The 23,753-nt window shown below is 36.9% G+C and overlaps 1 protein-coding gene and 1 pseudogene across 1 annotated transcript in view; one reads left to right on the top strand and one right to left on the bottom strand.

Annotated features, from left to right (window-relative positions):
• ATRNL1 (attractin like 1) overlaps positions 1-23,753 on the bottom strand; it is an 829,354-nt gene that overhangs the window by 574,547 nt on the left and 231,054 nt on the right.
• LOC108314777 lies at positions 12,137-13,723 on the top strand (annotated as a pseudogene).

The raw sequence follows: 23,753 nt of genomic DNA on the forward strand, positions 1-23,753 counted from the left end.
TCCTTCAGAAATGAAACAGAGATAAACACATTTCAGGACAAACAAAAAGCTAAGAGATTACATCACCACTTGATCTGATTTACAATAAATACTAAAGGAAGTTATTCAATTTGAAATGAAAGTATAACAACATAAAAAATATGAAACTATAAAACTCACTAGTAAATGCAAAAATACAGTTAAATTCAGAATACTGTAATACAGCAATGGTGGTATATAAATCACTTTTACCTGCAGTATAAAATTTAAAAGAAAAAAAATTTAAATGTTATAATACATTTGATAAAAACTATGTAAAATATAAGTTGACATCAACTGCATAAAATGTGATGGAGAGGTGAAAAAGCATAGTTTTTATTTGTGATTAAACTCAAATTATTATTAGCTTAAATCAGAATATGGTATTTTATGTATGTTCAATGATAACCATGAAATTAAAACTTCTACAACAAGCACAAAAAAAGAAAAAGGAATGAGAGCATATCATTATAAAATATAAAAAATTACAGAGAAACTAGAAAAACAATAAAGAAGATCAATGAAACTAAGAGTTTTTTCTTTGAAAAGATAAAATTGACAAACAATTAGCTAAACTAAGAAAACACAAAAAAAGACTCAAATGAAGAAAATGAAAGAAAAAATATTACAACTAATATCACAGATGATGATGAGACTACTATACAAAGTTTTGTATCAACAAATAGAATCACCTAGAAGAAATAAGTACATTTCTAGAAACATACATTCTACCAAGACTGAATCATGAAGAAATAGAAAATATAAACAGAATCATAACAATTTAGAAGATTAAGTAAATATTGAAAAGTCTACCATCAAAGAGAAGCTCAGATCCTGATGGCTTCCCTGCTGAATTCTGCCAAACATTTAAAGGAGAATAAATATTAATGCTCCTGAAACTTTTTCAAAAACATTAAAATAGGAAATGTTTCCAAACTCATTTTTATAAGACCAGCATTACCCTAACCCTAACGCCAGAAAAGAACACTAAGATAAAAGAAATTACCAGCTGATATCTCTAATAAACATAGATTAAAAATAACAAAGTATTGTGAAACAAATTTAAACATTTCAATAATCCTTTAATGACAAGGATAATTCACCATGATAAAATAAGATTTATCCAAGGGATACAAGGATGGTTCAACATATATAGATCAATAACTGTGACACACTACATTAAGAGAATGAAGACTAAAATCATGTAATATCAATAGATGCAGAGCAACTATTTGACAGAATATAACATTCTTCCATAATTTAAAAAAAAAGTTCAACAAATTAAGTATGGAATGCACTTCAACATAATAAAGAGCTTACGGAAAAACCCATAACTAACATCATACTCATTCGTGAAAAGTCAAAAGCATTTCCTCTAGAGCAACAAATAAGACATGGTTGCCCACACTCACCACTTCTATTCTACATAATACTGGAAGTCTTAGCCACAAAAATTAGAAAAGAGAAAGAAATAAAAGCTGTGCAAATTTTAAAGAAATAAGTAAAATTCTCCCTGTTTGCAGATGACATGCTCTTACAGAAAACCCCAAACACTCCACCAAAAAACCATTAGAAATAACAAACAAATTCATTAATGTTGCAGGATACAAAATGAACACGTAAAAATCAGCAGCATTCCTATACACTAACAGTGAACTTTGTAAAAACAAAATCAAGAAACAATCTCATTTATAATTGCTATGAAAAATAAAATAGGAATAAATTTAACCAAAGAGGTGAATGACATGTATACTGAAAATTATAAAACACTGGTGAAAAATGTTGAACAGGACACAAATAAATGGAACAGCATCCTGTGTTCATGGGCTAAAAGAAGTAATTTTTTCAAGATGTCCATATTACCCAAAGTGATCTACTGATTAAATGCAATCCCTATCAAAATCCCAATGGCATTTTTAGCAGAAATAGAAAACACAATCCTAAAATTATTTTGGTACCAAAAAATAGTTCACATAGCCATAGCAATACTGATCAAAAAGAACAAAGCTGGCAACATCAAACCATCTTATCTCAAAATAAGCTACAAAGCCATAGTAATCAAAACACCATTATGCCAGCACAAAAACAGACATATGACTGATGATATAAAATAGAAAGACTAGAAATAAATCCATAAACATGCTGTCAATTGATCTTCAACAAAGGTGGCAAGAACATACAATGAGGAAAGGATAGCCTCTTTAAAAACTATTGTTAGGAACCCTGAACATTTACATGCGTAAGAATGAAAATGAAATTTTATCTTCCACCATATTCAAAAATAAACTAAAAAAGGATTAAAGACTTAAAGATCAGCCCTGAAAATTATTAGAGAAAAACATAGGGAGTCTTCTTGACCTTACTCTTGGCAAAAATATTTTGAACATGGTCCCCAAAGCAAAGACAATTAAAGCTTAAAAATAATAGACAAAAAATAGACAAATGGGATTGTTTTCAATTAAGAAGCTTCCGCAGAGCTAAGGAAGCAATCCACACAGTGAAAAAACAACTTATGAAATTGCAGAAAATATCTTCAAATCATACACATGGATGAAGGGTTAATATCAAAAAATATAAGAGGAACTCAAACAACTCAATAGCAAGAAAACAAGTAACCTGGTTTTTAAAATGGGAAAAGAACATGTATTATAGTCTATTTTCATGCTACTAATAAAGACATACCCAAGACTGGGCAATTTACAAAAGAAAGAGGTTTAATGGACCCACAATTCCATGTGGCTGGAGAGGCCACACAATCACGGCAGACGGTGAAAGGTATGTCTCACATGGCAACAGTCAAGAGAAGAGAGCTTGTGCAGAAAAACTCCCCTTTTTAAAATCATCAGATCTCATGAGGCTTATTCACTATCACAAATAGCATTGGAAGGTATTGCCCCCATGATTCCATTATCTCCCAACAGAACCCTCCCAAAACACATGGGAATTATGGGAGGTAAAATTGAAAATGAGATTTGGGTGAAGACAAAGCCCAATCATATGATTCTGACCCTGGCCCCTCCCAAATCTCATGTCCTTACATTCCAAAACCAATTATGCCTTCCCAGCGGTCCCCCAAAGTCATAACTCACTTCAGCATTAACTGAAAAGTCCACTGTCCAAAGTCTCATCTGAGACAAGGAGAGTCCCTTCTGCCTATGAGCCTGTAAAATCAAAAGTAAGTTAGTTACTTCCTAGATACAGTGGCGGTACAGGCATTGGGTAAAAACAGTCATCCCAAATGGGAGAAGTTGGCCAAAACAAAGGGGCTACAGGCCCCATATAAGGACAAAATCCACAAAGGCAGTCAAATCTTAAAGCTACAAAATGTTCTCCTTTGACTCCATGTCTCACATTCAGGTTACACTGATGCAAGAGGTATGTTCCCATGGTCTTGGGCAACTCTGCCCCTGTGGCTTTACAGGGTACAGACTCCCTCCTGGCTGCTTTCACAGGCTGGCATTGAGTGTTGGCGGCTTTTCCAAGTTCACAGTGCAAGCTGTCAATCAATCTACTATTCTGGGGTCTGGAGGATGGTGGCACTCTTCTCACAGCTCCACTAGGCATTGCCCCAGTAGGGACTCTTTGTGGGGGCACCCACCCCATATTTCCCTTCCACATTGCCCTAGCAGAGGTTATCCATGAGCACCCCACCCCTGCAGCAAACTTCTGCCAGGACATCCAGGCATTTCCATACATCCTCTGAAATCTAGGCAGATTCCCAAACCTCAATTCTTGACCTCTGTGCACCCGTAGGCTGAACACCACATGAAAGCTGCCAAGGTTTGGGGCTTGTACCCTCTGAAGCCATGGCCCAAGCTGTACGTTGACCCCTTTTATTCATGGCTGGAGAGGCTGGGATGCAGGGAACCAAGTCCCTAGACTGCACACAGCAGAAGGACCCTGGGCCTGGTCCACAAAAAAATTTTTTCTCCTAGGCCTCTGGTCCTGTGATTGTTGAAAGGCTGCCTCTAAGTTCTCTGACATGCCCTGGAGACATTTTCCCCATTGTCTCGGTGATTAACATTCAGCTCCTCATTACTTATGCAAATCTCTGCAGCTGGCTTGAATTTCTCCTCAGAAAATGGGATTTTTGTTTTGATTATATTGTTAGGCTGCACAAATTCCAAACTTTCATGCTGTTTCCCTTTAAAACGGAATACCTTTAACGGCACCCAAGTCACCTCTTCAATGCTTTGCTGCTAAGAAATTTCTTCCACCAAATACCCTAAATCAACTCTCTCAAGTTCAAATTTCACAAATCTGTAGGTCAGGGGCAAAATGTCACCAGTCCCTCAGCTAAAACATAACAAGAGTCACCACTGTTCAAGTTCCCAATCAGCTCCTCATCTCCAACTGAGACCACCTCAGCCTGGATTTCATTGTTCATATCATTATCAGAATTTTGGCTAAAGCACTTCAACAAATCTCTAGGAAGTTCCACACTTTCCCACATTTCCCTGTCTTCTTCTGAGCCCTCCAAACTGTTCCAACCCCTGCCTGTAACCCAGTTTCAAGGTTGCTTTCACATTTTCAGGTATCTTTTCAGAAGTACCCCACTCTACTGGTACTAACTTACTATATTAGCCCATTTTGACACTGCTGATAAAGACATACCTGAGGCTGGGTAATTTACAAAAGAAAGAGGTTTAATGGAGTTACAGTTCCACTTGGCTGGGGAGGCCTCACAATCATGGAGGAAGGTAAAAGGCACATCTCACATAATAGCAGACAAGAGAAGAGATCTTGTGCACGGAAACCCACCTTTATAAAACCATCAGCTCTTGGGAGACTTACTATCACAAGAACAGCATGGGAAAGATCCACCCCCATGATTCAATTATCTCCCACCAGGTCCCTCCCACAACACATGGGAATTATGGGAGCTACAATTCAAGATGAGATTCGGGTGGAGACACAGCCAAATCATATCAGGACATGAAAAGACATTTTTCAAAAGATTAAAAACTGGTCAATAAATATATGAAAAGATGCTCAACATCATTTATCATAAAGGGAATTGCAAATTAAAACCATAGTGAGATACCACCTCACATCTGTTAGAATGGCTTTTATCAGAAAAACAAAAGATAACAAGTGTGAGAGAGGATGTGGAAAAAAGAAATCTTTGTACATTGTTGGTGGGAATGTAAACTAATATAGCCATTAAGGAATATAGTATGCAGGTTCCTCAGAAAAGTGAAAATGAACCTTCTATATGATCCAAAAATCCTACTATTGTGTATATACCCAAAGAAAATTAAATCAATTTTGAAAGAGATATATGAACTCCCCATGTTTACTGCAGCATTATTGACAATAGCAAAGATACAAAATCAACCTAAATATCCATCAATGGATGAATACTACCCAAAAGTGATCTACTCATTCAAACCCCATCCCCTCAAAGAACACCAATCTCCCTTACAGAATCCCCCATCTCTCTCACAGAATCTCATCCCTGTCACAGAACTACATTCCCTTCACAGAAGCGCCCCTTCCCATTTTGTGTGTATATATATATATATATATACACACACACACACACACACACACATATATATAATGTCTAATATATATATATTAGACATTAGCAATTACTAATGTAATGTTAAAGGAAAAAAATATATTCATAATACCAGCAAAACTCATGAAGCACCTTGCAATAAACTTAACGAAAAGAAGTAAGACCTAGATGGAGGAAACTATTAGTTATACAGGATTAGAATTTTTTTTAGCGTCAGTATATTTCATGATTTGAAGATGTATTTTTCTAATAGTACATATTTTGTTTTACAAATAGATAAATATGTAAATAAAAAGTGCCCATGTCACCCCTTCCCCAACTCCAGGCAGCCCAGGGCAGAGAAGGGTTCCTTATGCTTGTGGAAAAAACAGAAATAGACTTTGCCTGATAACAAAAGGAATTCTCCCTTCACTGTTGGAAGTCTACTCAGGCTGTGTACCTAGGAGGCTGCAAGAATTCAGCATACCTGGGCTTAGGGTTCCCCCTAGTGCTAAAACAAATGCAAGGACCACATAATTAAGTAATTTAAACAGCCAATCCCATTTGTATTTTCAGACAACCTTCTCAAGAAGGACAGGTATGGACAATGCTAGACAAGAAAGACTAAATAAATACCTAAATCTTTAAACGCTCATACTTCATAAAATGTCCACAAGCATCAAGAACAACCAGGAAAATACTACCTTATCACACACACTAAATGAGGCATCCATGACCAATTATAGAGTGGCAGATATACATATATATATATATTTTTTTTCTCAGAGAATTCAAAATACCTGTTTTGAGAAAGCATGACAAATTTTAAGATAAAACAAATATATTTAACAAAGACACTGAAATAAACAATAAAAAAATTCAAACAAATGCTCAAGCTGAAATATTTGATCAACAAACTGAAAAATGCATCAGATCTCTCAAAAAAAAAATGATCAAGCAGAAAAAGGAAATATTGAGCTCAAGACATGCTATATGAAAATAGACGCTAGATAGGCAAATAGGAACAGCTCCAGTGCACAGCTCCCAGCAACAGCAATGTAGAAGGTCGATGATCTCCACATTTCCAACTGAGGTACCTGGTTCATCTCATTGGGACTGGTTAGACAGTGGGTGCAGCCCAAGGAGGGCAAGCCGAAGCAGGGTAGGGTGTCACCTCACATGGGAAGCACAAGGGGCCAGAGAACTCCCTCTTCTAGTCAAGGGAAGTCATTAGGGACTTTTCCTGGCATTCTGGCCCATATACAGTGCTTTTTCCACAGTCTCCACAACCCACAGACCAGGAGATTCCCTCCAGTGCCTACAACACCAGGGCCCCAGGTTTCCAGCAAAAACTGGACGGCCATTTGGGAAGATATGAAGCTAGCCACAGCAGTTTTTTTTTTTTTTTCATACCCCAGTGGTGCCAGAGATGCCAGTGAGACAGAACCATTTACTCCACAGAAAAAGGAGGCTGAAGCCAGGAAGCCAAGTGATCTGGCTTGGTGTGTCCCACCTCCATAAAGACCAGCCAACTAAGATCCACTGGCTTGAAATTCATGCAGCCAGTACAGCAGTCTGATCTCAACCTGGCATGTTCAAGATTGATAGGGGGAGGGGTGTCCGCAATTGCTGAGGCTTGAGTAGGCAGTTTTAACCTCACCTGTGTAAACAAAGTCATTGGGAAGTTTATACAGAGACTGCGTGGAACCCACAGCAGCTCAGCAAGGCCTTTGCAGGCAGACTGTATCACTAGACTCCCTCCTCACTGAGCAGGGCATCTCTGAAAAAAGGCAGCAGACCATCAGGGATTTATAAATAAAGCCCCCACCTTCCTGGGACAGAGCACCTATGAAAAGGGGCGGTTATGGGTACAGCTTCAGCAGACTTAAACATCCCTGCCCAGCAACTCTGAAGAGAGCAGTGAATCTCCCAGCACAGCATCCAACCCCTGATAAAGGACAGACTGCCTCCTCAAGTGGCTCCCTGACCCCCATGTATACTGACTTGGAGACACCTCCCAGCAGGGCCTTCAGACACCTCATACAGGAGAGATCTGGCTGGCATCTGGCAGGTAACCTTCTAGGACGAAGCTACCAGAGGAAGAAACAGGCAGCAATCTTTGCTGTTCTGCTGATCATTCCCAGGAAAGCAGGTTTGGAGTGGACCTCCATCAAACTCCAGAAGATATGCAGCATTGCATCCCAACTATTAGAAGAAAAACTAACAAACAGAAACATCAACAGAAAGGACATCCACTTACAGACCCCATTCAAAGGTCACCAACTTTGAAGACCTAAGATAAGGTAGATAAATCTATGAAGAGAGAAGAAACCAGTGCAAAAACGCTGAAAATTCCAAAAACCAGAATATTTATTCAAGGGATCACAACTCCTCACCAGCAAGGGAACAAAACTAGATAGAGAATGAGTTTGACAAATCGACAGAAACAGGCTTAAGAAGGTGGATAATAAACTTTTCTAAACTAAAGGAACATGTTCTAACCTAATGCAAGGAAGCTAAGAACCTTGAAGAAAGGTTAGATTAAATGCTAACTAGAATAACCAGTAAAGGGAAGAACATAAATAACTTGATGGAGCTACAAATCACAGCATGAGAACTTCATGAAGCATGTACAAGTTTCAATAGCCAAATTGATCAAGCAGAAGGATATCAGAGATTAAAGATAAACTCAATGAAATAAAGCAAGAAGACAAGATCAGAGAAACCAGTGAAAAATGAACAAAGCCTCCAAGAAATATGGAATTATGTGAAAAGACCAAATCTACATTTGATCAGTGTATCTAAAATTGACAGGGAGACTGAAACCAAGTTGGAAAACACTCTTCAGGATATTATCCAGGAGAACTTCCCCAACCTAGCAAGGCAGGCCAACATTCAAATTCAGGAAATAACAGAGACAACCACAGGGATACTCCTCAAGAATAGCAACTCCAAGACATATAATCGTCAGATTCAACAGGGTTGAAATGAAGGAAAAAATGCAAAGAGCAGCCAGAGAGAAAGGTCAGGTTACCCATAAAGGAAAGTCCAACAGACTCACAGCGGATCTCTCAGCAGAAACCCTACAAGCCAGAAGAGAATGGGGGCCAATATTTAACATCCTTAAAGAAAAGAATTTTCAGCCCAGAATTACATATCCAGCCAAACTAAACTTTATAGGTGAAAGAGAAATAAAGTTATTTATGTACAAGCAACTGCTGAGAGATTTTGTCACCACCAGGCCTGCCTCACAAAAGCTTCTGAAGGAAGCACTAAACATGGAAAGAAACAACTAGCACCAGTCACTGCAAAAACATAACAGATTGTAAAGACTATCAACACTATGAAGAAACTGCATAAACTAATAGCCAAAACAACTAGCTAGCATCACAATGGCAGGATAAGATTCACATCTAACAATATTAACCTTAAATGTAAATGGACTAAATGCTCCAGTTAAAAGACACAGAATGGTAAATTGGATAAAGAGTCAAGAACTATCAGTGTGCTACATTCAGGAGATCCATCTCACGTGCAAAGACACACATAGGCTCAAAATAACAGGATGGAGGAACATTTACCAAATGGAAAGCAAAAAAAAAGCAGGGCTTGCAATCATAGTCTCTGATTAAACAGACTTTAAACCAAGAAAGATCAAAAAAGACAAAGAAGGGCATTACATAATGGTAAAGGGATCAATGCAACAAGAAGAGCTAACTAAATGTATATGCACCCAATACAGGAGCACCCAGATACATAAAGCAAGTGCTTAAAGACCTACAAAGAGACTTAGACTCCCACACAATAACAGTGAGAGACTTTAAACTCCTGCTGTCATTATCAGAGAGATCAATGAGACAGAAAATTAACAAGGATATCCAGGACTTGAACTCATAGCATTCCTCAATGATCTAGAAATAGAAATACCATTTGACCCAGCAATCCCATTACTGGGTATATACCCAAAGGATTATAAGTCTTTTTATTATAAAGGCATGCATACATATGTTTATTGCAGCACTGTTCACAATAGCAAAGACTTTGAACCAACCCAAATGTCCATCCTGATAGACTGGATAAAGAAAATGTGGCACATATACACCATGGAACACTATGCAGCCATAAAAAGGATGAGCTCATATCCTTTGCAGGGACGTGGATGAAGCTGGAAACCATATTCTCAGCAAACTGACACAAGAACAGAAAACCAAACATCGTATCTTTTCACTCATAAGTGGGTGTTGAACAATGAGAACATATGGACACAGGGAGGGGAACATCACACACAAGGGCCTACCTGGCGGTGGGGGGCTAGGGGAGGGATAGAAGGGGGTTAGTGGGCTAAGGAATGGATAGCATTAGGAGAAATACCTGATATAGATGATGGGGTGATGGATGCAGCAAACCACCATTGCACACGTATACCTGCACATTCTGCACAGGTACCCTAGAACTTAAAGTATAATAATTTTTAAAAAGAAAATAGTAGATTTTTAAAAGAACAAAAAAAAAATAAATTATTCTTACAGGATCTAAAAAAGAGCCTCAAAAGGGAAAATCTAATAGTTACTGGTTTTAAAGAGGTTACAGAGAAAAAGACCGGTAGAAAGTTTATTCAAAGAAAATAATAAAACTTTCCAAACCTAAAAAAAGATATGCATATTATGTAAAGAAAGTCAAAGAATACCAAGAAGATTCAACTGAAATAAGACTACCACAAGGCATATAATAATCAAATATTAAAGGCCAAAGATAAAAGAATCACCCTAAAAGCAACAAGAAGAACAAAGCAAATAACATATAAAGGAGCTCTGATATTTCCTGCAACAGCCTTTTCAGTGGGAAGCTTACAGCCCATGAATAGGCAACATGGCATATTAAAAGTGCTAAAGGGAAAAAGTTTCCAACCTAGCATACTGCATACAGGAAAGACATCCTTCAAAATAGAGGAGAAATAAAGACTTTCCCAGACAATCAAAAGCTGAGTAAATTCATCATCACCAGATGAATGCTGAAGAGATTTTACCAAAAATGCTGAAGAGATTTTGTCAATCTGAAAGTAAAGGCTGCTCACATGCAACAAGAAAACATCTGAAGGTATGAAATTCAGTGGAAAAGGTAAGAACAAAGACAAATTCAGAATACTCTAAAAGGGGAGTCCAGTCATTAGGCTTTCCTGGCCCACATTAGAAGAAGAATTGTCATGGGCCACATAAAAATACACTATCACTAACGATAGCTGATGAGCTAAAAAGCATCTTATAATGTTTTTAAAAAGTTTGTCAATTTGTGTTGGGCCATATTCAAAGCTGTCCTGGATTTCATGTGGTCCACAAGCTGTGGGTTAGACAGGCTTGCTCTAGTACAATAATTGTGGTATATAAATCACTTATATTTTCAGCATGAAAACCAAAAGACAAATCTATCAAAAATAATAATACAACAATTTTTGAAAGATGGACAATAGAAAAAGATATAAATAGACACAACAAAAAGTCAAAAAGTAGGAGGGTGTTACAGGAAAAGTTATAGAGTACAGATTTTTTTGTTTTTTCTTTGCTTGTTTTCCTTTTTGTTTTTCCCCTTCTTTGAGATTAGAGTTTTTATCAATTTAACATTGTTGGCTATAAAATATTTTTGCAAGCCTCATAGTAACAACAAAGCAAAAACCTATAATAGAAATGGTAAAAATAAAAAGCAAGGAATTAAAATATACAGCCAGAGAAAATCACAAATCTAAAAAGGAAGAGAAGAAGAAAAAAAGAGAAAATTTACCAAACAACAACAAAAAAATGACAAAATGGAAGTAGTTAAGTCCTAACCTTTCAACAATAACACTGAATGTAAATGGACTAAATTCTTCCAATAAAAGACAGAGTGGCCGAATGGATTAAAGCAAGACTTAAATATGTGCTGCCCACTAGAAATTTACTTTAGCTATAAAAACACACATATACTAAAAATAAAGGAAACGAAATGAAATATTCCATGCAAATGGAAACAAAAAAGAATGGCTATACCTATGTCAGATAAAATAAATTTCTAGGCAAAAACTGTAAGAAGAGACAAAGAAGGTAATTATATAATAATAAAATGGTCAAATTCAGCAAAAGAATATTAAAATTGTAAACATTTTTGCACAAAACACTGGCGCATCCAGATAATATAAAGTAAACATTATGAGATAATAAAGACAGACTAAAGAGAATGACAGACTCCAATATAATAGTACCTGGGTACTTCAACATCCCACTTTCAATGCTGAACAGATTTTTTTTTTTCTTCAGATGAAGTCTCACTGTCGCCCAGGCTGGAGTGCAGTGGCCTTATCTCAGCTCACTGCAACCTCCACCTTGACGGTTCAAGCGATTCTCCCACCTCAGCCCTCTGAGTAGCTGGGACTGCTGGCGCCGGCCACCGAGCCCAGATAATTTTTTGTATTTTTAGTAGAGATGGGGTTTCACCATGTTAGCCAGGATAGTCTTTATCTTCTGACCTCATGATCCACCCACTTTGGCCTCCCAACGTGCTGGGATTACAGGCATGAGCCACGACAGATATTGTAAATAGAAAATCGGCGGCTCCTGGCCAGGTGACTTACTACTACCCACCAATATGCCGAGCTTAGGTGCTCCAGAAGAGAGACTGAGAAAATTTAAGTACCGAGGCAAAGATGCATCTCTCAGAGGACAGCAGAGGATGGCAGTCAGCCTGAAGCTCCGAAAGACCAAGAAAGATGAACAGACCTTAAAGAGAAGGAAAATCAACCAGCTTCTGCCCTGACACACCTTCTGAAAAAACAGCCAAAGGGGTGGCAGTCAGCCTCACTCTGGGTGAAATAATCCAAGGTGTGAATAGCTCAGATCCAGCCCTGTGTTTCCAGGCCACTCAGCCAGCCAGGAAAATGCTATCGCAGGAAAATAACCCCCCTCTGAAATTGGTCGTGGAAGCGGGCCTCATTCCCAGGATGGTGGAGCTCCTGAAGTCATCACTTTACCCCTGCTTGCAGTTTGAGGCCGCCTGGGCCCTCACCAACATTGCTGCAGGGACTTCGGAGCAGACTCGAGCCCTGGTAGAAGGGGGAGCCATCCAGTCCTTGACTGCGCTCCTGCCTTCCCCCAACCTGGCTGTGTGTGAACAAGCAGTGTGGGCTCTTGGTAACATAGCCGGTGACGGCCCAGAGTTCAGAGATAAGATCATCTCAAGCGATGCTATCCCATATCTGCTGGCCTTGATCTCACACACCCTACCAATCACATTCCTGAGGAATATCATGTGGACCTTGTCAAACCTGTGCTGAAACAAGAACCCATACCCTTGTGACACTGCGGTGAAGCAGATACTGCCGGCCCTCCTCCACCTCCTACTGCACCATGATAGCGAGGTTCTCTCCGATGCCTGCTGGTTGCTGTCCTACCTCACTGACAGCTGCAGCAAGCGCATCGGCCAAGGGGTTGACACGGGGGTCCTGTCCAGGCTGGTGGCGCTCTTGAACAGCTCAGAGCTCAACGTCTTGACCCCTTCTCTCCGCACGGTGGGGAACATTGTCGTGGGGAACATTGTCACAGGCACAGATGAACAGATGCAGAGGGCCATCGACACGGGCATACTGAACATGCTCCCCCAGCTCCTCCAACACAACAAGCCCTCTATCCAGAAGGAGGCAGCCTGGGCCCTGAGCAACGTGGCAGCAGGGCCCTGTCACCACATCCAGCAGCTGCTTGCCTACGATGTCTTGCCTCCCTTGGTGGCTGTGCTAAAACATGGAGAATTTAAAGTCCAGAAAGAGGCTATCTGGACGGTAGTGAACTTTTAACGGGGACCACCATGGATCAGCTGATCCAGTTCATCCATTCTGGGATCCTGGAGCCCCTGGTGAATCTGCTCACCGCCCCAGATGTTAAAATTGTTCTTATCATCCTCGATGTCATCTCTTTCATCCTCGAGGTGGCAGAGAAATTGTCTGAGAAGGAAAACGTGTGTCTTCTGATAGAAGAACTCGGTGGAATTGATAGAATTGAAGCTTTACAACTGCATGAGAACCGTCAGATTAGCCATTCGGCTTTGAACATCATCGAGAAGCACTTCAGCGAGGAAGGAGATGAGAGCCTAATGTTACTGAGCCAAATCGTAGACCAAGATTGTGAATTTATGAATTGTGACTGCCTAGCAAAAAAAATAGCCAAGCTCCATTACTCCTAACCCAACAACCCAATGCCAGTTGATAACGTCTTTAAGAAGCAGCAGCCCTATATCTTACTGTAACCCAAATGTAAAGCTTTTAAACTTAACATTAATAAAATGTTCAGCATGTAAAAAAATAAAAATAAAAAATAAATAGAAAATCAACAAAGCAACATTAGACTTAATATGTAGTATAGACCAAATTGACCTAATGATCATTTAAAGTACATTTCATCCAACAGGTGAAGAATATACATTCTTCTCATCAGCACATGGAATATTTTTGAGGACAGATCATCTCTTAGGCCAGGAAAATCAACTCTCAACAAATTATGACATGTCAAAATAATATCAAGTATTTTTTCTAATGACAGTGGAATTAACTAGAAATGAATAATCAAACTTTGGAAACTATACAAATACATGGAAATGAAACAATATGCTGCTGGGGAATTAAAACATTCAATATCAGTTAAGAAATTAAGAATGAAACATTACAACAGCTTGAAACAAATAAAAATAGAGTCACAACGTACCAAAACCTATGTGACACCACAAAAACAATACTGCCTACATCAAAAAAGAAGAAAGATTTCAGATAAAAAGACCAAATAGTGCACTTAGAAAATAAAAAAGCAAGAACAAACTAATCCCATAATTAGGAGAAGGAAAGAACTAATAAAGGCTAGAGCACAAATGAATAAATTTTAGACAAAAATATATATAAGAGATCAACAAAAGGAAAAGTTGTTTGGGAAAAAAGTAAACTAAAATTTACTAGCTTTTAGCTACACTAAGAAAAAAAGAGGGAAGATGAACATAAATAAGAAATGAAAAAAAAGACACTACAATTCAAATAATCATTAGAGACAATGATAAGCAACTATATCTCAATAAATTGTAAAACCTAGGAGACATGTATAAATTCCTAAATACATACACTACCAAAATTGAACCATGAAGAAATAGAAAAACTAAACAGCCCAATAGCAAGTTATGAAATGGAAGCAATAATAAAGACTCCCATCAAAGAAAAGCCTAATATCAGATAGTTTCATTGTTGAACTCTATATATTATTACAGAAGAACTAATATAAATTCTACCCAATCTGTTGTACAAAATCAAGGATGAGAGAATACTCTCAAATTCAACCTATCAGGCCAGCATTATCCTGATACCAAAACTAGACAAAGACACACACACACACACACACACGAAGAAGAAGAAAAGAAAATTACAGGCCAGTATCACTGATGAACAAGATGCAAAAATCCATAACAAAATTCAGCAAACTGAATTCAACAACATATTAAGAAGATCATTCATCATAATGAAGTAAGATTCAACCCAGGGGTGCAAGAATAGCTCAACATACAAATCAATAAATGTGATACATCATATCACATTTAACCAAATATAGCATATTTTGCTATAATATGTAACAAAATAAAGGTCAAAAATCATTTCAATGGTTGAAAAAGCATTCAATGAAACTCAATGTGCCTTAATGATTAAATAAATACTTAAAAAACTAGGGATAGAAAAAATAAAACAATAAAGGTATATATAAAAAATCCACCACTAGCATCATACTGAATAGGGAAAAACTGAAAGCCTTTCCTCTAAGATCTGGAACACAACAAAGATGCCCACTTTCACCACTTTTATTAAACTTACTACTGGAAGTCCTAGACAGAGCAATTAGACAAGAGAAAGAAATAAAGAGCATCCAAACAGGAAAGGAGGAAGTAAAATTATCGTTGTTTACAGATGATATAATCTTATATTTCAAAAAACCTAAAGAGTCCTCCAAAAACCTACTAGAATTGATAAACAAATTTGGTAGAGTTTTAGGATACTAAATTGACATACAAATTCAGTAACATTTCTGTATGGCAACAGAAAGCAATCTGAAAAAGAAACCAAAAAATTAATCCCATTTAAAATAGCTGCAAATAAAATAAATGGAACCAAAGTAGCGAAAGATCTCTATGATGAAAACTATAAAACATTGATGAAAGAAATTGAAAAGGACACAAGAAAAGGAAATATATATATCATGTTCATAAACTGGAAGAATATTGTTAAAATATCCATGCAACCCAAAGGGATCTACAGATTAAATGCACTCCCTATCAAAATACCAATGACATTCTTCTCAGAAATGGAAAAAAAATCCTAAAATTCATATCCAACTATAAAAGACTCAAATAGCCAAAGCAATCTTGACCAAAAAGAACAAAGCTGGAGACAGCATATTACCTGACTTCAAATTATGGTCTACAGGTATCCAGTAAATAAAACAGCATGATGCTGGCATAAAGACAGACAAATAGTCCAATAGAATAGAGAGCCCAGAAATAAACCCACACACTTACAAACAACTCATTTTCAAAGAAGTTGTCAAGAACATATGCTAGGGCAAGAATAGTCTCTCAATAAACGGTGCTCAGAAAAGGATATCCATAATAGAAGAATGAAACTAGATCCCCTAACTCTCAAGATATATAAAAATTAAAAAAAAAAATAGATTAAAAACTTAAACATAAAACCTGAAACCTTGAAACTACTAGAAGAAAACATTGAGGAAATTCTACAGAATGTTGATCTGGGCAAAGATTTCTTAAGAGTAAGATGGCAGCCGGGTGCAGTGGCTCAAGCCTGTAATCCCAGCACTGTGGGAGGCCGAGGCAGGTGGATCACAAGGTCAGGAGATCGAGACCATCCTGGTCAACATGGTGAAACCCCGTCTCTACTAAAAATACAAAAAATTAGCTGGGCATGGTGGCGCGTGCCTGTAATCCCAGCGACTCAGGAGGCTGAGGCAGGAGAATTGCCTGAACCCAGGAGGCGGAGGTTGCGGTGAGCCGAGATCACGCCATTGCACTCCAGCCTGGGTAACAAGAGCGAAACTCCGTCTAAAAAAAAAAAAAAAAAAAAAAGAGTAAGATCTCTAAATCACAGGTACTCAAAGCAATATTGAAAAAATGGGATCACATCAAGCTAAAATGTTTCTGCAAAGCAATCAACAAAGTAAACAGAAAACCCATAGAATGGGAGAAAGTATTTGCAAACAACTCAAATGACAAGGGATTAATAACTACAACACATAAGGAGCTCAAACAACTCAATAGCATAATAATAATACAATTTAAAATACTGGGCTAAAGACCTGAACAGACATTTCTCAAAAGAAGATTTTAAAATGGCCAACAGATTTATTTCAAAAATGCATCAGTAATAATCAGGGAAATGCAAACCAAAACCACAGTGCTTATCAGTAATAATCAGGGAAATGCAAACCAAAACCACAATGAGACATTATCACCTCACCCCAGTTAAAATGGCTTTTATCCAAAAGACAGAACAGAGCAAATGCTGATGACGATGCAGAAAAAGGGGAAAGCTCTCATACACTGTTGTACAGGATGTAAATTAGTACAGCCACTATGGAAAATAGTATGGAGGTTTATGGAAGTTCCTCAAAAAACTACAAACAGAACTACTTATGATCCAGAAATTCCACTATGGAGCATATATCCAAAAGAAGGAAAATCAGTATATAAACGAAGTATCTCCATGCCCATGTTTATTGCAGCATTATTTGCAATAGGAATCAGTGTAGGTATCCCTCAACAGATGAAAGATGAAAAAAAAATGTGGTATACATACACAAATGGAACATTATTCCACCACTAAAAAGAATGAAATCCTGTGATATGCAACAACATTGATAGAACTAGAGAACATTATGTTAGGTGAAATAAGCCAGGTACAGAAAACAAATAACACATGTTTCTCACTCTCAAGTGGGAGCTAAAAAAATTGATCTCCAGGAGGTAGTGAATGAAATGGTGGTTACTAGAGGCTGTGAACACTAATGAGGAGGTGAGGATAAATAGGAGTGGTTAGTAGGTATAAAAATACAGTTAGAAAGACGGAATAAGATCTAGTGCTCTACAGCATAATAAAGTGAATATAGTTTAAAATTATTTATTGTTATATCAAACTATCCTGAAGAGTAGACTTGGAATGTTCACAACGCAAAGAAATGATAAATGTCTGAAGTTATAGATATCTCAATTACCCAGATTTGATCATTTAATACAAGTATACATTAAACTACAGTTTAAAAGTCAGATTGGAAATAAAATGACAAAAATAATACTGCCATAAAAGTTTGAATCATATATTTTTATCAAAATACTAAACTTATTGATGTTATGAATGGTAATAATTATACCACAATAATAGCTAGGATTAGGGAGTTAACATTTGCCAGGAACATGTGTTATTTAACAGATAAAGTACCACATTTAAGACTTACTATTATACCATAAATTAAACTAGCTGTATTTTGCAGATGACAAAACTAAGACACTCAAAAGTTAAATAGGCCAGGAGTGGTGGCTCACACCTATAATCCCAGCACTTTGGGAAGCCAAGGCATGTAGATTACCTGAGGTCAGGAGTTCGGGACCAGCCTGGCTAACATGGAGAAACCCCGTCTCTACTAAAAATACAAAAATTAGATGGGTGTGGTGTCATGCCCCTGTAGTTCCATCTACTAGGGAGGTTGAGGTAGGAGAATTCCTTGAACCCAGGAGGCTGAGGTTGCAGTGAGCCAAGGTCACACAACCTCCACTCCTAGGCAACAGAGTAAGACTCTATCTCAAAAAATTAAATTAAATTAAAAGTTAAATAATTATCCAAGGTTACAGTGGCATTGGCAGCATATAGACTCAAGAGGTATGATTCCAAAGCTCAAAGATTTAACACTGTTATACTTTTCCATAGCCACAAAGATTACATATACATATAAATACAATATACATATACACATACACATAAATATTATATATACATATCCAAAGCCAAGTTTTTAATCAGAGAATCTTCCTGAACATTATAAATAAAGTTTTAATAATAAAACATTTTAATAGTTAATTATATAACTGACTAGCCATAATACAATAATAATTTACAATGTTAGATTTGTTTTATTAGGTTGAATTTTTAAAATGATACATATGCTGTGGTATGTTTAAAGCCTTGCCATTCAAATATAAATTTATTTCCTACTTCCCCTTAATATTGGCATGGACTTTGAATTTTTTTTAATTGCACTTTAGGTTCTGGGGTACATGTGCAGATCATGCAGGATTGTTGCATAGGTACACACATGGCAAGGTGGTTTGCTGCCTTCCTCCCCCCATCACCTATATCTGGTATTTCTCCCCACGTTATCCCTCCCCACCCCCTGCGGTCCCTCCCCTGGTCCCCCCAACTGACTGCAGTGTGTGATGCTCCCCTCTCTGTGTCCACGTGTTCTAATTGTTCAACACCCACCTATGAGTGATACCATGCGGTGTTTGATTTTCTGTTTTTGTGTTTTTGTGTTCTTGTGTTCTCAGTTTGCTGAGAATGATGGTTTCCAGATTCATCCATGTCCCTATGAAGGACATGAACTCATCGTTTTTCACGGCTGCATAGTATTCCATGCTTTATCCAGTCTATTGCTGATGGACATTTGGGTTGGTTCCAGGTCTTTGCTATTGTAAACAGTGCCGCAATGAACATATGTGTGCATGTGTCTTTATAATAGAACAATTTATAATTCATTGGGTATATACCCCATAATGGGATTGCTGGGTCAAATGGAATTTCTATTTCTAGGTCCTTGAGGAATTGCCACACTGTCTTCCACAATGGATACACTAATTTGCACTCTCACCAACCATGTAAAAGTGTTCGTATTTCTCCACATCCTCTCCAGCATCTGTTGTCTCCAGATTTTTTAATGATTGCCATTCTAACTGGTATGAAATGGTAAATCAATGTGGTTTTGATTTCCATTTCTCTAATAACCAGTGATGATGAGCATTTTTCATATGTTTGTTGGCCTCATATATGTCTTCTTTTGTAAAGTGTCTGTTCATATCCTTTGCCCATTTTTGAATGGGCTTGTTTGTTTTTTTCTTGTAAATCTGTTTTTGTTCTTTGTAGCTTCTGGATATTAGCCCTTTGTCAGATGGGTAGATTGCAAAAAATTTTTCCGATTCTGTTGGTTGCCGGTTGACTCTAATGATTGTTTTCTTTGCTGTACAGAAGCTCTGGAGTTAAATTAGGTCCCATTTGTCCATTTTGGCTTTTGTTGCCATTGCTTTTGGCATTTTAGCCATAAAGTCTTTGTCTGTGCCTATGTCCTGAATGGTTTTGCCTAGGTTTTCTTCTAGGGTTTAATGGTATTAGATCTTATGTTTAGATCTTTAATCTATCTGGAGTTAATTTTAGTGTAAGGTGTCAGGAATGGGTCCAGTTTCTGCTCTCTGCACATTGCTAGCCAGTTTTGCCAACATCATTTATTAAACAGGGAATCCTTTCCCCATTGCTTGTTTTTATCATGTTTGTCAAAGATCAGATGATTGTAGATGTGTGGTGTTGCTTCTGAGGCCTCTGTTCTGTTCCATTGCTCTATGTCTCTTTTTTGGTAACAGTGCCATGCTGTTTTGATTACCGTGGCCTTGTAGTATAGTTTGAAGTCAGGCAGCATGATGCCTCCAACTTTGTTCTTTTTGCTTAAGATTGTTTTGGCTATGTGGGCTCTCTGTTGGTTCCATATGATGTTTCAAGTAGTTTTTTCCAATTCTGTGAAGGTCATTGGAAGCTTGATAGGGATAGCATTGAATCTATAAATTGCTTTGAGCAATATGGTCATTTTCATGATGTTGATTCTTCCCAATCATGAGCATGGAATGTTTTTCCATCTGTCTGTGTCCTCTCTTATTTCATTGAGCAGTGGTTTGTAGTTCTCCTTGAAGAGGTCCTTTACATTCTTTGTTAGTTGTATTCCTATTTTATTCTCTTTGTAGCAATTGTGAATGGGAGATCACTTTTGATTTGGCTCTCTGTCTGTTATTGGTGTATAGAAATACTTCTGATTTCTGCACGTTGATTTTATATCCTGAGACTTTGCTGAAATTGCTTAGCAGTTTCAGGAGATTTTGGGCTAAGACGATGGGGTTTTCTAAATAAACAATCGTGTCATCTGCAAATAGAGACAATTTGGCTTTCTCTGTTACTAATTGAATACTCTTTATTTCTTTTTCTTGACTGATTGCTCTGACTAGAACTTCCAGTACTATATTGAATAAGAGAGATGAGAGAAGGCATCCTTGTCTTGTGTCAGATTTCAAAGGGAATGCTTCCAGTTTTTGCCCGTTCAGTATGATATTGGCTGTGGGTTTGTCATAAATAGCTTTTATTATTTTGTGATATGTTCCATCAATACCTAGGTTATTGAGGGTTTTTAGCATAAAGGGCTGTTGAATTTTGTTGAAGGCCTTTTCTGCATCTATTGAGATAATCATGTGATCTTTATCTTTGGTTCTGTTTATGTGATGGATTATGTTTATAGAGTTTCGTGTATTGAACCAGCCTTGCACCACTGGGATGAAGCCTACTTGATCATGATGAATAAGCTTTTTGATTTGCTGTTGCATTCTGTTTGCCAGTATTTTATTGAAGATTTTTGCATCAATGTTTATCATGGATATTGGCCTGAAGTTTTCTTTTTTACTTGTGTTTCTGCCCAGTTTTGGTATTAGGATAATGTTGGTCTCATAAAATGAGTTGGGGAGGATTCCCTCTTTTTGTGTTGTTTGGAATAGTTTCAGAAGGAATGGTACCAGCTCCTCTTTGTACATCTGGTAGAATTCAGTTGTAAATCTGTCTAGACCTGGCCTTTTTTTAGTTAGTAGGCTATTAATTGCTGCCTCAACTTCAGCCCTTGTTATTGGTCTATTCAGGGTTTCAACTTCTTCCTGGTTTAGGCTTGGGAGGATGCAAGTGTCCAGGAATTTATCCATTTCTTCCAGATTTACTGAGTTTTGTGCATAGAGTTATTTGTAGTAATCTCTGATGGTAGTTTGCATTCCTGTGGAATTGTGGTGATGTCCCCTTTATCGTTTTTTATTGCATCTATTTGATTCTTCTCTCTTTTCTATTAGTCTGGCTAGCAGTATATTTTGTTGATCTTTTCAAAAAGCCAGCTCCTAGATTTGTTGATTTTTTAAAGGGTTTTTTTTGTATCTCTATCTTCTTCAGTTCTGCTCTGATTTTGAATTTTAATAAGTATATTTACTAGTTTTAAAACTGAACTTTCCCCAATAAACTATAAATGAAAAAATAGTAACAAATTTTTAATTTCCATGTTTTATAAATTGAATTTAGACATTACTACATTAAAATAATTCATCAGATGTGACATGTTGTTTATTATTAGGTAGATAATGTGGCCTTAAAAAATAAAAATTATTTTTACATATCACATCATCATATAAAAGTCATAGACAGCAAAATATTATCCTGTCAACTTTAAGAAACACAGAAACTCTTAAGAATTATTTGAAAACTTCATAAACTACCAGAGAAACTATAACAGTGAATACAATAGGCATCTATTATTCACTCTATTTAATTTTTCATTGCGTTGTACTTTGGCTTGTCAAATGTATAATGTCAGTAACAAAAAATTAATGTGAAATAACTAAACTAGTCTTCAACCTAGCAGAGAGTTATCATCCCTAGAGGAGAATATATTCCTAAAAGCACTCTGCCTATAAGAATAATAAAACTTGCCATAATGATTTAAAACATTTTGTAGCTATATTAGTCATTCATATATTCCTTTGCCTATGCTGGCAAAAAAAAAAAATCATTGTGATGTTCCATATGGCAATGGATTCATAGATATGTCACCAAAAATATAATCAACAAAATTACAAAAAATAGATAAATTAAACCATCAAGATGGCTACTTTTGTGTTTTAAAGGATACCATCAATAAAGACAACACAGAGAATGGCAGAAAATACTCACAAATCATATATCTGATATGAGCCTTGTATTTAGAAGATATATAGAATTTTTACAATTCAACAGCAAAAAGAAAAGCCCAAACAATAAAATGAGCAAAATATTTGAATAGACATTTCTCCAAGGAAGATAAAGAAATATTTAATAAGCATATGAAAAGACATACTCAAAAAGATATTTGTAAGCCATATTCTTAGCAGTATTATTTACAACAGCTGAACGTTAGAAGCAACTCATGCATCCATCAATTAATAAATGACAAAATATGATGTATGTAAGAACTGGATAAAGGTAACAGTTGCAAAACATTGTGATTGTACTAATACATGATGAAATATTATTTGATCTTAAAGAGGAAAGACAGTCTGATACATGCTATAACATGAATGAACCTTGAAGGCATTATGCTAAGAGAAATAAGCCAGTCACCAAAGGACAAAAATTGCATGATTCCACTCACATGAGGTATCTATAGCCATCATATTCACAGAAACAGAAAGTAGAATGGTGGCTCTTAGGGTCTGGAAGGAGGTGGGGAAAGTGGGTAGCTATTATTTAATGGGTATAGAGTTTCAGATGTACAAGATTAAAAAGTTTTGAAGAGGAATGAAGATGATGGTGGCAAACAGTGTACATGTCCTTAATGCCACTAAACCATATACTTAAAAATGATTAAAATGGTTCAAGAGCCCACTTGGTGCTCCATCCACCTGTGGCTTTATTAGTTCCTAATTTTATATTATGTATATTTTTCCAAAATTTAAGAAAACAAATATATTTTTAAACAGGCAAAGTACTTGAATACATATTTCTCCAAATTAAGCATACAAAGATCAGAAAGCACATCAAAAGATACTCAATATTTAGTCATTAAGGAAATGGAAATCAAAATCACAGTATTATTCAGCTGTAAAAAGGTATTAATTACTGATACTTGCTACAATAAGAATGAACATCAAAAACATTACACCTAGTGAAAGATGCAAGTCCGAAGATGTTACATATTGTATGATTTAATTTATATGAAATATCAAGAATATAAGTAAATTCATACAGACAGAAAGCAGATTAGTGGTTGCCAGGAGCTGGGATGACTGCTTGGTGAGTACAGTGTCCTTTTGGGGCAATGAAAATGTTTAAGAAATAGATAAAGGTGAGAGAGAGGCAAAG

This window comes from Cebus imitator, unplaced genomic scaffold, assembly GCF_001604975.1.
Source record: "Cebus imitator isolate Cc_AM_T3 unplaced genomic scaffold, Cebus_imitator-1.0 Scaffold161, whole genome shotgun sequence".
Classification (NCBI taxonomy): Eukaryota; Metazoa; Chordata; class Mammalia; order Primates; family Cebidae; genus Cebus; species Cebus imitator.